The sequence below is a fragment of the Ovis aries genome, chromosome 4 (genome assembly GCF_016772045.2).
Source record: "Ovis aries strain OAR_USU_Benz2616 breed Rambouillet chromosome 4, ARS-UI_Ramb_v3.0, whole genome shotgun sequence".
Classification (NCBI taxonomy): domain Eukaryota; kingdom Metazoa; phylum Chordata; class Mammalia; order Artiodactyla; family Bovidae; genus Ovis; species Ovis aries.
Genome location: NC_056057.1, coordinates 71,426,567 through 71,442,486, shown reverse-complemented (window position 1 = coordinate 71,442,486; position 15,920 = coordinate 71,426,567).

The following is a 15,920-nucleotide window of genomic DNA, read 5'->3' as shown; positions in this document are numbered from 1 at the left end:
GGAATAATTTAGAGAGCCATACTCATATTCCTTCAGGCTGAAGACAGCATGAAAGCAACAGCAAGCTGATGCATGGTTCAGATGTCATTTGCATCTAGAGAGACAGTAAGCACTGCGACAGATGTTTAAACAAATGCATCCAGACTTACACAGCTTCATGAGTGCAAGCCTGAGAAGTCTGCCCTCTAAGGTTCCTGTTTGGAACTTTATACAGAGCTTGAGGCCTAGTCTTTTTGATATGTTACTGTGGCAAATCTTCATATTTGGAAGGTAAATTTGATTCTTTTAGAGAGGTCAAAAACATTAGGAACAGATAGGTGATTGAGTATTCTAGGTTAAAGCCAAAGGGGGGATATAATGGTGATGTAGTAAGACTTGGGATTTTCTAACACAGCTGATAAACTGGCCCTGAAGCAAATCCTAAGAAGCAGGTCCAAAAATGGTCTTTGAGAGGTTGATTTGCTCAGTCTCCTCGCTCCCAGACTGGGGACAAAGCCAGAACAAAGAACACATCATAAGCATCATTACTCTGGGAATATATGCCCAGGAGTGAGAATGCTGGATCATATGGTAGCTCTATTTTTAGATTTTTGAGGAACCTCCATACTGTTTTCCATAGTAGCTGTGCCAATTTATAATCCCACTAACATTATAAGATGGTTCCCTTTTCTCCACACCTTCTCCAGCATTTGTTATTTGTAGACTCCTTAATGATGGCCATCTGACTGGTGTGAGGTAGTACCTCACTGTAGTTTCGATTTGCATTTTTCTAATAATTAGTGTTTTGAACACCTTTTTGTGTGCCTCTTGCCCACCCGTGTGTCTTCTTTGGAGAAATGTCTATTTAGGTCTTTTGCTCATTTTTCAATTGGGTTGTTTGCTTTTTTGTGTCGAGGTATATGAGCTATTTGCGTATTTTGGAAATTAAGCCCTTGTTGGCCGCATCATTTGCAAATATTTTCTCCCATTCTGTAGGCTGTCTTTTCATTTTGTTTATGATTTCTTTTGCTGTGCAAAAGCTTGTAAGTTTGTAGGTCCAATTTGTTAATTTTTGTTTTTATTTCTATTGCCTTGGGAGACTGACCTAAGAAAACACTAGCTTGTGTCAGAGAATGTTTTACTATGATCTCTTCTAAGAGTTTTATGGTACAAAACAGGATTTTTAATTAATGAAATAAAATAGATCAAAACAAGCAGAAAATGTTAGAGGACATTGCACACGGCAAGGAAGTATGTGTAAAGCATGTTGCAATTACATATGTCCTTATGTCCGTGTGCATGCATACTAAGTCTCTGCAGTCGTGTCCACCTCTGTGCGACCCAATGGACTGCAACCCACCAGGCTTCTCTGTCCATGGGATTCTCCAGGCAAGAATACTGGAATGGGTTGCCATGCCATCCTCTAGAGGATCTTCCCAATCCAGGGACAGAGCCCACGCCTCTTAAGTCTCCTGCTTTGGCAGGCAGGTTCTTACCACTAGCACCACCTGGGAACCCCATATCCATGTGCACTGGCTCTCAATGTTAAATTTATTGCTTGGTGTGGGCTTAAGGCAAATATTTAAACCAACAGATTGGATCATCTCCTAGTTTCCTGCTGGCTCTAGAATTTTGCAGTCCTAAAGAAGTCATTTTTGTAAACCATTTTTCTCTTTTATTATTGTAAAAGATCCTATAATAAAAGTTACTACTGCCCTACTTATAGCCCCCAGCACAGGGCCTTACAGTTAGTTCAGTCCCACAAAGTGTTTCTTATATTCCAACACACCCTCAAGAACACACTCCAACACTGGTGCCATCATTGGTGCCGCTTTTAGCCCCAACAAAAGTGAAAGTCCCAGGTCTGAGTGATGGTCCCAACCAGCAGGAAAACATCTTCTTGAACATCATTGCCTTTCAACTTGAGAGAATTCCAAGAGCTCAGTAAATGCCACAACCATACTGAATGCAGCCTCTCAGATATAAACTTTGACAATGATATACAGTCCTGGTTTTAGGAGCAATCTGATTCAGTTTCTAGAGAGGTGAGCACTCTAGTGTCAAAGAGAAAAGAACAGGAGAGGGAAAAGGGAACAGATATACTCCAGAATTAAAAACAGGCACACACTAACTGCACCTCAGCAATGACTTCTAAGAGCATGAAATATCACAGGTCCTAGGAAACTGCTAAGGAAGAACAAGTATAATCTTATGGATTGTTGCTTTGTGAAAGCAGGATATAAAAAGCATGAAAGTTAGGAACTTTTACATCAGAAATCACAACTAGGGAACCCTTTTGCCACAATTGTGGAACTCTAATGCCCCCTCTACAAAAAAGAAGAAGAAAGCTGTGCCAGAATTTTTATATAATTAAGGCTTCAAGTAAAAATTTCAGCATCCTGCAAAATAAATGTTATTTCCTCCTAAATCATACTTATTTCCTCAGATAATTCTGATATTAGCTGAAAATATGGAAATAGAGAAGGCCCAATCTTTCAAAAAATTAGGAAGTGATATTTCTTTTCCAAAATATAACAGTGGATCAGAAATAAAAACAGCATTTACTCTGAAGTCTAAACTTGAGCTAAGACTGGTCACAGAATAGGCTCGTCCCCAAATGAGGCACCTGAGACCCTGGGGCCACACCCCACACAGGGACAAGTAGTAAGAGCGGTAAAGTAAGACTGTGCTGACTGGGGTTGGGGGTTGTCTGGGCATGTGGGCAGGGACATGGAGAGCAGACACAGGCTCAGGGCAGCAGGCAGATGGACTGTACTAGTCAGGGCTTGCCCTGTCCACAGCAGAGCGTACAGACAGGACTCGCATGCCCAGGATGGGTTAGGCAGCCGGGTGTCTCAGGAAGGCTGGGATTGCCACAGCTAACTGGCCATACTTCTTTCTACTGTCTGTTGTTTTTATTATGTTCCTCAACTCTAGGTATAAATTAAACAACTTCAAAATTAACCCCCAAAATTTACAAAACCGGCACCTGATTTCCTCATGGTCTGTAATGACACTAGACTCCAAATTCCCAAGGAAAGAACCAGCTTGTCTAGCAAAATGTACCTCCAGCCCGACCCGGATGGCTGTCCTTGATTAACCTATCCCATGGGCCGCGGCTGATGAGGGAACAGCGCCCTGGGACTGGTGTGGCTTCTTAGCCGACGGGACTCAGGGCAGGCAAGCTCCAGAAACCTGATGACTCCAGCAACTTCAGGAATTTGGATCCCAGGGGAACAAAGAGGCAAATGCCAGCATGGATTCTGACTCAGGGGAACAATACAGGTAGCCAGCGAGTAAAACCAGGGCACCAGAGGGAGGCTTAATTACAGGGAAAAGATAGCAGTTGCCCAGTGTGGGGCATAGGGGAGGACAGGGGACACAGTTGTACAATCGCCTCTTGCAGAGACCCAGCCCCAGAGCCCTGTGCAGTGTAGCAAATCAATAAAGACTGACTCAGCAGCGTATTTAGCTAAAACAGATCTGCAGTGCCTTCAAGGAAACGGCCCTCGCCCATCTGAATCACGTGGGAGCATGTTTCAGCTGCAGATACCAGGCTCCAAAGAACCCAGAAGGAATCCTGAGCTCCAGGGCTGGACCCAGGAATCTGTACCCTGCTGTGGGCTGCAGTGCTACAGATGTGGGCCATCTGGATCCACTCAAGAAACTGCTGCACCCTGAGTCCTGTTTACTGGGAACTTAAGGTTAAAAGTAATTCTTCTCCAGCTGAACAAAATAGAAGCACTGATGGGCTTCATATAAAGGCATCTGATGTGACTGGTCCACTGTTCAGGGGGATGTGGTCCAGGGTGGAGGTTCTCTCACTCAACCTGCACCCTGGACCGGTTTTCCCAGACTCTGTCTTACACACAGGGCCCAGCTGCAGGGCAGGCAGTCCTAGTTTCTGCCCTAATCCCAAGAGCAGGATCTCAGCCACACCCTCTACCTACGGCCACTGATAATTAGGTCATCCTTTCAAGACCTGATGTCGTGGGCCCAGTCAGCCCAGCTCCTAATTGTTCCCAACCCAGAGGGCCAGAAGTAAGCCCTGTGGGTCCACAGACCTCTACATCCCAGCATCTTATCCGCCTCACCATAATGACCCAGACCACAGAAATGGCTATTGCCTTCTTTTCCCTTACTAGTTTCTTTTCCTCATTGAAACCCAAATATTTATTGAGCACCCACTGTATACCAGGCACTGAGTAAGTAACCAAAGGGAAAGAGTTCTAAATTCCCTAGAGTCTTGAATTCTCCAAAAGAGTATAGGTTGTGATTTGTTCTTTTTTTCCTTCCAATTTTCTATCTTCATTTTGATGATGTTCTTTTTTAAATTGATATCCTCCCGTATAATTCAGAGCTCATTATGTTTATATTTGTAAACATAATCTTATCAAGTTAATGCCCAATGATGCCATATTATGATGAACAATGACGATCCAAAATAATCTAAGTAGTTGGAATGCCAAGTGTTTTGGTGTCCAAACTGAAGGAAACCTTGTAGTAGGCAGAATTACATTCTCGTTCTGTTTGCAGAGTCTGTGTTGCACCTGGCAGCTTGTAAAAGTTCATTTATTGTGAACATAGCAGTAAATGAACAATGAAGAACTTTTCTGTTCCTCACTTTTGCACTCATGCTACCAGACGCTCACTTAATGCAGACTTCCAGGATATGTCAGGGCTAACCTGACTTACGAATGAACAAGACAGTTCCACAGAGTTATCAAGTGGCATTTCATTAGAACTGGCATTTCAGAAATGCTCAAGGGTAGACTTTTAATTAACTATGAAGTCTAATTATTCTGCACTAGCAAACAAGACCAGGCCAACTGGTATTCTCTCCTTTAGCATTGAACCTCAGGGCCAAAATAAATACAGAACTGAACCTCAGACCACATCTTCCTACTGTTAAATCCGACATGACAATAGCATCAGAACAATAGCCTCATCTGTTATATTAAATGACTGTGACTTACTTGAATAATACTGGTTTTGCAGATGTGTTTGTGCTTCGCTCATGCATGGTTTGTTCTTCACTCTGTTCTAAAGATGATGTAATAGCTAGTACTCATGGAGAGCTTACTGCAGCCCAGGCACTGCGCTGCATACTTTACGTGGTTTAGCTCATTTAATTCTCATAACAACTCTGAGATAGGTCCTCTTACCCTCATGTTACCAGTGAGCTAACTGAGGCACAGAGAGATCAACTTGCCTAAGATTACATGCCAAGTAAATGGTGGCTCTAGAATTTGAATCCAAGTGGGTGTGGCTCCAGAGCCTGTGTTCTTAACCACAGCACTGTATTGTTTTATAATTGTATCACAGTGGGACTGGCATGGCATGGAATATACAGCTGCCCCTTGAAGGCATCAACCCCCTACAGAGTCAAAAACCCACTTATAATTTTACAGTCAACCCTCTGCAGATTCAACCAACCTTTGATTATGTACTGAGGAATACTAGAGTAGATAATTATTGAAAAATATCTTCATAGTGGACTTGTGCAGTTCAGACTCATGTTGTTCAAGAATCACCCACATATATATTTCATACATAAATATAAATATGGAATTATGTAAACACTATGGACAAAAATTTACATAGCTTCGTATTTTTACATACTTAAGTAGTTATAGTAAAAACCATTTGATCCAATACCCAACTGAGAAGTTCTTTTTTTCTTGAGGAATAATTGACATGTAAATTATACTGTTTACAGGTGTACAACATAATAATTCCTTATTTATATATATTGTGACCACCACAATAAGTCTAGCTAATATAGAATTTTTCTTGATTTAAAAAAAGAAAGGTCTATAGTCTATCCAAGTGAAAGAAATTCTGATCTCGTGGTTTCTGCTCAGGGTAACTAGCACCCAGCCTAAATCTCAGTGATGACTTTGCAAAAGGAAGGGGCTCTGATACCCAGCTTAGTTCTGCAAGTACCCTGTTCCCCACCTCTCCCTCTCCTCACACTCCAGCCCTCGCTCCCCCACCCCCGCCCTCGCTCCCCCACCCCCAGGGAGGTCCTGCTATGCAAAGACCCCTGAACTCAGCTACTTCACCAAGTTTCTGAACATTGCAGTGTCTAGAGCCCTGTGAAGGATTCTGCTGTTAGGTCAGACTTCCTGGTATAGATGGATACTAGAATCACTGCTGAATTTAGAGCCTTTGAACCCAAGGTGTTGCTCAGCCCAGCCCACCACCACCTCCACCCGCTTCTACAGGGCAGGTGGGTTCCCCTACTGTCCCCCACAGTTGATGCCTGACTGTGAGTTTTCTATCACAGTCAGCTTCCCCACCCTCTTTCTCTCCTCCTTCCTGCCAGACTCACGACGCTGCAGTCCAGGTGCTTCTCTGACTCGGTCAAAGCTCCAACCACATATGTTACTGCACTACTGAAGTCTCCAGTTCACCAGGCTGCTCTATAAAAAGTGAATTACGCTATTAAAACTGCATTTCAAGGGAGTCAGAAAGATGCAAGCAATAAACGCTTCCATTCTGCTGGAGGGACTGTGAATTACCATCCTCCTTCTTTGCAATACAGAAGATATGACACATAATTATAAGTTAATGAAACTGATTTTTACATGTGACCAGAGAATTATGAAATTAAAGAGCTGAAAGGGTCCTCAAAGTTAGATCATTCAGCTATAAGTTACTGCTTATTTACAAATGCAAACACTTTTACTAGCAGCCATCGCTTCAAACTTAAAAATGGAAACTCAGTGATCTTGATGCCCTTGGATAGAGTCCTGTCCATTGTCTGATCCTCAGCTTCCTGAATGATGAGAAGTGGGCACAGTAACAGCCAAGTGGCTCCCTGGTCCCTGGGTCACAGCTATGGTGCTGTGTTCCTAAAGTCAGGCGTTCCTGTCACAGTCCAGTGGTCACCTTCCTGATGGTGGCACACAAGGCAGCTCTCCAGCAGGCCAGTTTGGAACTGTGTTCCCAAAACCATTCCTGCAGCCAGGAGCCTACTGCTGTAGCCTTCTATTGATTTCTATGTTCCTAATTCCATGCATCAAATTCCTTTTCTGCTTCAGATACTCAGAGTGGTTCTTATTTCCTGACAAGAGCTCTGCCTGATACACTTGCACTGATTCATGTAACAACCCTACTGTTGCAGGGGGCAGTATTATTATTCCCTGCTTACAATCTGAGGAAACTGAGGCATAGGAAGCTCATTAGGTTTGAAAGCAGCAGAACTGGGTTTCCAACTCAATCTAGCTCCAAAAACCTTACTCTGAAGGGGACACTGCCTCCTCCTTCTGCTACTTTAAGTAGCAGGAATTAATGGTGCCTCATTGGACTTGAATCAGTTTCCTAATCTGATGCTATTTCACTTGTGATTCAAATTTGCAGAAGAGTCTAATTGACTCACTTGGGTCTCAGATCCTGCCTCCCCTATCATTCTTGATTGACAGTTCCACCAAGACTGTGCATTTCCAGCGAGAGGGAGGCTGATGGTGAGACAGATCACTTGAAGTGATGAATGAGCAGCAGGACCAGTCACTCTGGGGTAAACTATAACCATGGGGGCAACCACTCTTTAGGAAGCACCAAAGAGGAATCCAGCCTTGCCATGGCAGAAGCTCAATTCATTTGCTTGAAAGTAGCAAAAGAAGGCTTGCCTGACTTGCTGTCTTAAATTTCTTAGCTATGTGTGACCTTGAACCTGGGCACTTCCCTTCTCCGTATTGGGCCATAAAGGGAAACAAGAAAATATATTTCTTCTTTTCATATCAAGATTTTAAGAACAATTTATTTTGTTACCTCTTTTTAATTTTTAAATAAAATATTCTAATGTAATGTGAATACTAAAAAGATATTTGGGGAAAACCCATCACTTGATCAAATTGCTCTACCGAAGCTACCTTATCCCTCCTTTAGTTTTGCAAAGTTAAAATCATAGTGGCTATGTGGACTGTTTGTCTGCTCTCTTTATTTATCATTTGTTGTGGTTGTTTAGTCATTCAGTCATGGCCAACTCTTTTGCAACCCCATGGACTGTAGCCCACCAGACTCCTCTGTTTCCCAAGCAAAAATACTGGAGTGGGTTGCCATTTTCTTCTCCAGGGGATCTTCCCAACCCAAGGGATTGAATCCATGTCTCTTGCTTGGCAGGCAGATTCTTTACCACTGAGCTACCTGGGAAGCCCTTATGTATCATTATGGCAGGCATTTCCCCCTGTTTCAAGTGTCATAATCATAATTTTTACAAAAGCATACATCACCATATTGTTGACCCTAGCTTAGTAATTCATTTTCCTTTTACTAATTCATGTTGAAAGAGTCCCTATTAGCACAAAGCCAAAGGAGCTTCCATTTGCTGTTAAGAATGGAATTGGGAATTCTATTTGGAGAACATTAACTATATAAGCTCTACATGACTCCTCAAGAGTGAGGCCAACTCAGCCAGAATAAGCACCCCTAAGAGGGCTTAGGGGCTTGTGGAAAATTCCAGAAGCTGAGGTTCCATACTAGAATTGGGACTAGGGTAACAGGAGAGAGGTACCCACCTCATGTGCAAAAAGAACAACAAAAAACACAAAACCAAAAACCTACATGACAAATTTGACCCGTATGAGTTGTATTTAATATTGCTTATCTTTCACCTCTTAGTTACTAGCATTTAAACCTTTAACCTGAATTAAAGGAAAAAATTTTTTTGTGCCCACACTACATGACTAGCTCCCTGACCAGGGATTGAACCCAAGCCACTGCAGTGAAAGCACTGATTCCTAACCACTACCAAGGAACTCCCTTTTTTTCTTTTGAAATAACTTTAATCATTACTTTTTTGTTAGTTTTTTATTTCATTGAAAAAGGAATAATGCATGTGGCTTGCTTTTCATTGAAGCACAGAGTAGATTATCTCTTATCTCCAGACAAGTATCCTTTATCAAGAAGCAGACATTTCTAATAGCTCCTCTGCATCCTTCCAGAAATTTCCTTTGTATATACATGCATACTGATATACACATGTCCCTTTTTCTGGTTGACACAAATGAGGACACACACTGTATTGTGCTTGCTGTTTTTACTTGACTTCAGATGGCGGACTGATCCATCTTGGCATATCTAATCTACTTCATTATTTTTTAAAGCACTGAATTGTTTTCCACTACATGAAAGTGTTATAATTTATTTAACCATTTCCCCATTGAAAGGCATTTTCACAGTTTCTAGATTTTTGTTTTTGTTTTGTATGACAAGTAATGTTGTCACCATAATGTTTTTTGATAGATTCAGGGCAACCAGAAGTCTTAGATCTCCTGGGAAATTTTAATTTAATATAAACAATTATTACTTATTTATTCATTTGTCTGCACCAGGTCTTAGTTTTGCATGAAGGATCGAGTTTCCTGACCAGGGATTGAACTCAAGCCCCCTGCATTGGGAGTGCAGAGTGCCAGCCACTGGACTACCAGGGAAGTCCCTAAAAAATCATTTTCAATAAAATTATATAGATTCCAGAAAGGCATTTGATAAAACCTAAAATCTTATCTCCAATTTGAAAATTCTCAGTAAAGCAAATAAAGTTTTTAAAATTTCACATTTAATAAGGAAATAATAGAAATTTTCCTATTCGAGTTATAAAACAGACAAAGATACACATTCTCCCCACTATGGTTTAGTATTGCTCTAGAATTACTAGTCACTGCAAAAGTAAGAAATATAGGTTTTAAAACTGGAAAAATGGGGTAAAATTATCCTTATCTATGATGATGAATTATATAACCGGAGAAACACAGAAACAGAAGATTAACAGAAAAATTCTTAGAGCATTCTGTAAGAGGACTCTTGTATGTTCTCGGTGACTGGTAAACTGGCACAACCCTGGTGGGGACTGAGAGTGAAATTTGGATCATTTCTAACTGATACATTTCTTTTCACGAAATCCTCAATCAAATAGATGGACAACCTTTGTTCAATAAAGAAAAACCTATTGATTGACTAGAGAAGGAAAGAAACAACACTTTAGGATTTTTAGTGTTTTAGGTCATTGTGCTTGCTCTTGTTGTGTTTTATTTTTTTAAATGAGACATAATTGAGTGTTTTAAGTCTTGAGAGTTTTGAAATGTTCTGACTGTGTCTTTACTCACCAAGTGACTTTACAGGTCAATATTCTTCAAGTGCTATGTCCAGGTACCAATTCATCTCACTGAACATGGTAAATTCCTCTGGTGGCTGCTGCTGCTGCTAAGTCGCATCAGTCGTGTCCGACTCCGTGCGACCCCATAGATGGCAGCCCAACAGGCTCCTCTGTCCCTGGGATTCTCCAGGCAAGAACACTGGAGTGGGTTGCCATTTCCCTCTCCAATGCATGAAAGTGAAAAGTGAAAGTGAAATCACTCAGTCGACCCCATGGACTGTAGCCTACCAGGCTCCTCCGTCCAGATAGTCCAAACTGACATAGCTTTCCCAGGGATCTTTAGGGGTTCAGTCAAGTGGAGTGACAATGACCCAAAGAGTCTAGTCCAGCAGGAGAGAGAGAGAAAAGCCATCATGTGGCTGTTCTGCTTGCTCAGGCTGCCTCCTCTACCCACAGTGACCACTCCCAATGACAACACGGTTGTACTATGAAATTCAGAGTACATTCACCTCCTCTGAAGTTCACTGCTAATACATGAGGGGTGCTTCGGTAATTCGAGCGAATGGTATGACACAAAGAAATAAGGACATATGGTGTTACCAACAGAAAATTCTACATTTAATGTCAATAATATCTTAGCCTTAAAATTACCCAAGACTAAACTATATGCAGAGAAGGCAATGGCACCCCACTCCAGTACTCTTGCCTGGAAAATCCCATGGACGGAGGAGCCTGGTAGGCTGCAGTCCATGGGGTCGCTAAGAGTCGGACACAACTGAGTGACTTCACTTTCACTTTTCACTTACATGCATTGGAGAAGGAAATGGCAACCAGCTCCAGTGTTCTTGCCTGGAGAATCCCAGGGACGGGGGAGCCTGGTGGGCTGCCATCTATGCGGTCACCCAGAGTTGGACACGACTGAAGCAGCAGCAGCAAACTATATTGATTAGTTTCCAAATCCTAGACCATCAAGAGGGGCCTGGCCACTGCCCCCAAATCGCTGAGGAACATCTTTAAATGGAAGACTGTCCCGGCTGCACCTCCAGAGATTTTGCTTCACTGGGTCTAGGGTGAGATCTGGGAATCTGTATTTTTAAGATTTTCCCCAAGATAATTCTAATGAGCAGCCAGACTTAGCAAACACAGGCGTAAATTATTCAGTTACACCCAGATTATTGTGAACCATGTAGCAGTCTAATAAATTTGGATGTGACCCTTTGGGGGGAAAAAATCCCAGGAAAAATTGCTATCATAAAAGAATTAAATTAATCCTCAAGAGTGAGTAAATTAATCCCAGTAAACACATTATAGTCACTGCATTAAGTAAAAATTTTGTCTGCCTAATCAATAATGAAATAAGCAGAGAGAGGAGATTTTAAAGCCTGCAGGAGACATTATAATTCAAATACTAGCCTAGATGTGCTAAATATTTTATTGACAATCAATTTTATTTCACTCTACTTGAGAAATGAATAAGGGCCAGTGTTGCTATTTGGCAGCATCAGGTTTTTCACTTGAACTGGAAGCACACAAGGTTGGTTAAACTAATGTGAATGTTTCCCTCAAGGTGAGCATTAGCAGTCTCTTAACTAAGAACACCTGGGCACGTTTTCTCCCCAGGGTAGGCCACTTCACGTGGTCTTCAGAGGCTGGCTCCCAAGCGCAGTGTGTATGTGCAAGCCTCTTACAGAGTCATGGTCCTGTGAAATGTCAAGCTCCTCCAAGAAGGCCGCTCCTGTGGACCTCAGATGCAGATAGGGCAGGATTCGGGTCCTTCTCAATATCCTCCTAAAGAGGACCTTGCAAACCCTCCAGTTCTTTTTCATTTATCAACTTATCAAAACCACAACTAACTGCAGGCAGTAGGTAAGTTTATGGGAACGTATCCACACAGGGTGGATGTTTTTTCCATGGGTTTTTTTTCCTCTCCCATCCTAAATTAAGCTGTTTCATAAAGGGTAAAATTAAGTCGACCTCGAAAACCTGGGTTTGACAAACTTACGAAGAGACTCCCTCATACAAACAAGGAATCTAGATGGAAAATTAGGCATTTGGGGGTCTCAATTTGTTGATGTCCTTTAATGGACCGGAACCTGGTGGTCTGGAGTCGACCAATAAGAAAGTAAAGGAGAGAGAAAGAGGCTGATATTCCCTGGTTTACACAGAAAGCCAATAAAGCTCCTGCACGGGGCTTGCTCTGTGCCCGAAGGCCTCAGGCGCCCTCTCGATGGGGTGAAGGCGCAGGGCGCCTTCTTGAGAGGGTCTTAGAAGCCCGGGCAGGAAAGTGAACTCAGAGAGCCTCTGCGCTCCAGGGGTTCAGCCTGAAAAAGAAAGGGAGAGAGAGAGAGAGAGAGAAAGACGAGGGTACCAAGGCTCTAATGGAGCAAAGGTGTTTTAATTAATGTGGTGTGTGTATATATACTGTCTTACAAAGTTGTTATTCTTAGCAAAGATAAAGTTTAAAATTCCAGACTTACAAAACATAGGTAATCCATATTAAAGAGAGAGATTTGTGAACAATCACTTTTACCGTAAGGGTCACAAGGAGGAAGAGGATACTTATCACTATATAGAAAAACTAATGAAGGAAATGCCTGGATTCTTCAACCCATGGGAGAGGCTTGCCTCTCCTCTTAATTCCTGAGTATTCAGGAATTAACAAGGAGCAGAGAATTCCTGACAAATCCAAAACAGCACACAGGAAGCTTCCTGTTAAATGCTTCCTGACATCCAGTTCAGTTCAGTCACTCAGTCGTGTCCGACTCTTTGTGACCCCATGAATTGCAGCACCCCAGGCCTCCCTGTCCATCACCATCTCCCAGAGTTCACACAAACTCACGTCCATCAAGTCGGTGATGCCATCCAGCCATCTCATCCTCTGTCATCCCCTTCTCCTCCTGCCCCCAATCCCTCTTCAGCATCAGAGTCTTTTCCAATGAGTCAACTCTTCACTTGAGGTGGCCAAAGTACTAGAGTTTCAGCTTTAGCATCATTCCTTCCAAAGAACACCCAGGACTGATCTCCTTTAGAATGGGCTGGTTGGATCTCCTTGTAGTCCAAAGGACTCTCAAGAGTCTTCTCCAACACCACACTTCAAAAGCATCAGTTCTTCGGCGCTCAGCCTTCTTCACAGTCCAGCTCTCACATCCATACATGACTACTGGAAAAACCATAGCCTTGACTAGACAGACCTTTGTTGGCAAAGTAATGTCGCTACTTTCGAATATGCTATCTAGGTTGGTCATAACTTTTCTTCCAAGGAGTAAGCGTCTTTTAATTTCATGGCTGCAATCACCATCTGCAGAGATTTTGGAGCCCCCCAAAATAAAGTCTGACACTGTTTCCACTGTTTCCCCATCTATTTGCCATGAAGTGATGGGACCAGATGCCATGATCTTTGTTTTCTAAATGTTGAGCTTTAAGCCAACTTTTTCACTCTCCTCTTTCACTTTTATCAAGAGACTTTTTAGTTCCTCTTCACTTTCTGCCATAAGGGTGGTGTTATCTGCATATCTGAGATTATTGATATTTCTCCTGGCAATCTTGATTCCAGCTTGTGCTTCTTCCAGCCCAGCGTTTCTCATGATGTACTCTGCATATAAGTTAAATAAGCAGGGTGACAATTTACAGCCTTGACGTACTCCTTTTCCTATTTGGAACCAGTCTGTTGTTCCATGTCCGGTTCTAACTGCTGCTTCCTGACCTGCTCTCAGATACCGCCAAAAAATTTGGCACAGGGCAGACCAGCTTCACGTGAAAATGTACAAAAGAAACTGGAGTTGTCAGAGAAAGTGTCGGTCAGACTTAAGGCTAAGATTATTTTTCTAAGAGAAACAGCGACTTTAAAACGTTTCCCTGACCCACTTCACTGGGGGTTGCTTAGGTTATTTCATTTGTCGTCAAGGCGGAAGAGAACCTCCGCGGGATTTAACTGGCATGGCTCAGCCGGCCTCTAGAGGGCGCATTGTATTAATGACCTTGGGCTTCGCGGGAGAAAAGGGAAGGGAGTTGTAAATCAAAGATCAAGCCCCCAGGCTCCCAAGTTCCTCCTTTAAAGCTGCTCTTTTGGAGACTGACTCCAGAAGACAGAAAACTAAGGTACAGGAAATCGGAAAGCTGTATGCTGTATTTCAAGACAAAAGAGAAAGACATGGAATCACATTTAGTGCAAACTCTCTGCTGCTGTCTGAGAACTGTTGCTTGAAGAGAAGGTCGTTCCGTTTTGGGGTGGAAAGAGAGCCGTCTCTGAGCAGGCTCTGTCTAGCAGAGGAGCCACAGGGCGGCAGTGACACGGAGATGCCACCTGACCTACCCAGGAAACTGTGCTTGAGACCCTCAGCTGCTGGGGGTTGGGGGAACCGAGTTGAGGGGCGGAGGGAGCGGGAATGGAAAAGAAAGAGCGATTCTTGGACTTTTCTAAAGAAGAATTTGCAGTCAGAGACGAAAAAAGATCGGAGGACAGTTGAAAATGCTTAATCTACAAGGTTCTTTCAAAGAGTGTTCTGGAACATCAGAGTCTTCTCTGGAGGTTGTTAAAAACACGGAGCCCAGGACCCTGAGAACACCTACCTAGGCCTTGGGAACAGCCAGGGTGTCTAAATTATTTTTTGCAGCCCCCAAAAGTTTATTAGAAGTGTTTTTATTCAGTTATTGTTTATAGATTGCGTCACAAATGGAGCTAACACCTGCTGATCCTCTCTCCTCACAATATTATTGTTGATTTATAATGTGTTCTTGCCTGGAGAATCCCAGGGATGGAGGAGCCTGGTGGGCTGCAGTCCATGGGGTCGCTAAGAGTTGGGGACGACTGAGCAATTTCACTTTCACTTTTCACTTTCATGCACTGGAGAAGGAAATGCCAACCAGCTTCAGTGTTCTTGCCTGGAGAATCCCAGGGATGGCGGAGCTTGGTGGGCTGCTGTCTATGGGATCGCACTGAGTTGGACACGACTGAGGCGACTTAGCAGCAGCAGCTTCAGGTGTACAGCAAAATAATTCAGTAATAACCTATAATGATGATATTCCATTATAGGTTATTACAGGATATCAAATATTTCCCTGTGCTATACAGTAAATGCTTGTTGGTTATCTATTTTATATATGGTAGTGTGTATCTGTTAATCCCATACTTCTAATTTATCTTTCTGCCCCTTCCCTCTCCAAAGGGCTGATCATGTTTGTTTTCTATACCTGTGAGTCTGTTTCTGTTTTGTATATAGATTCATTTGTACTTTTTTTAGATTCCATATATAAGTGTTATATCATTTGTCCTTCTCTTTCTGACCTGCTTCATTAAGTACGATATTCTCTAGTTCCATCCATGTTGCTCAGTTCAGTTCAGTCACATCCAACTCTTTGTGACTCCATGGTCTGCAGCACACCAGGCCTCCCTGTCCCTCACCAACTCCCAGAGCTTGCTCAAATTCATCTCCATCGAGTCGGTGATGCCATCCAACCATCTCATCCTTTGTCGTCCCCTTCTCCTCCTGCCTTCAATCTTTCCCAGCATCAGGGTCTTTTCAAATGAATCAGTTCTTCCCATCAGGTGGTCAAACTATTAGAGCTTCAGCATCAGTCCTTCCAATGAATATTCAGGACTGATCTCCTTTAGGATGGACTGGTTGGATCTCCTCGCAGTCCAAGGGACTCAAGAGTCTTCTCCAATGCCACAGTTCAAAAGCATCAATTCTCTGGCACTCAGCTTTCTTTATAGTCCAACTCTCACATCCATACATGACTACTGGAAAAACCATAGCTTTGACTAGATGGACCTTTGTTGGCAAAGTAATGTCTCTGCTTTTTAGCATGCTGTCTAGGTTGGTCATAGTTTTTCTTCCAAGGA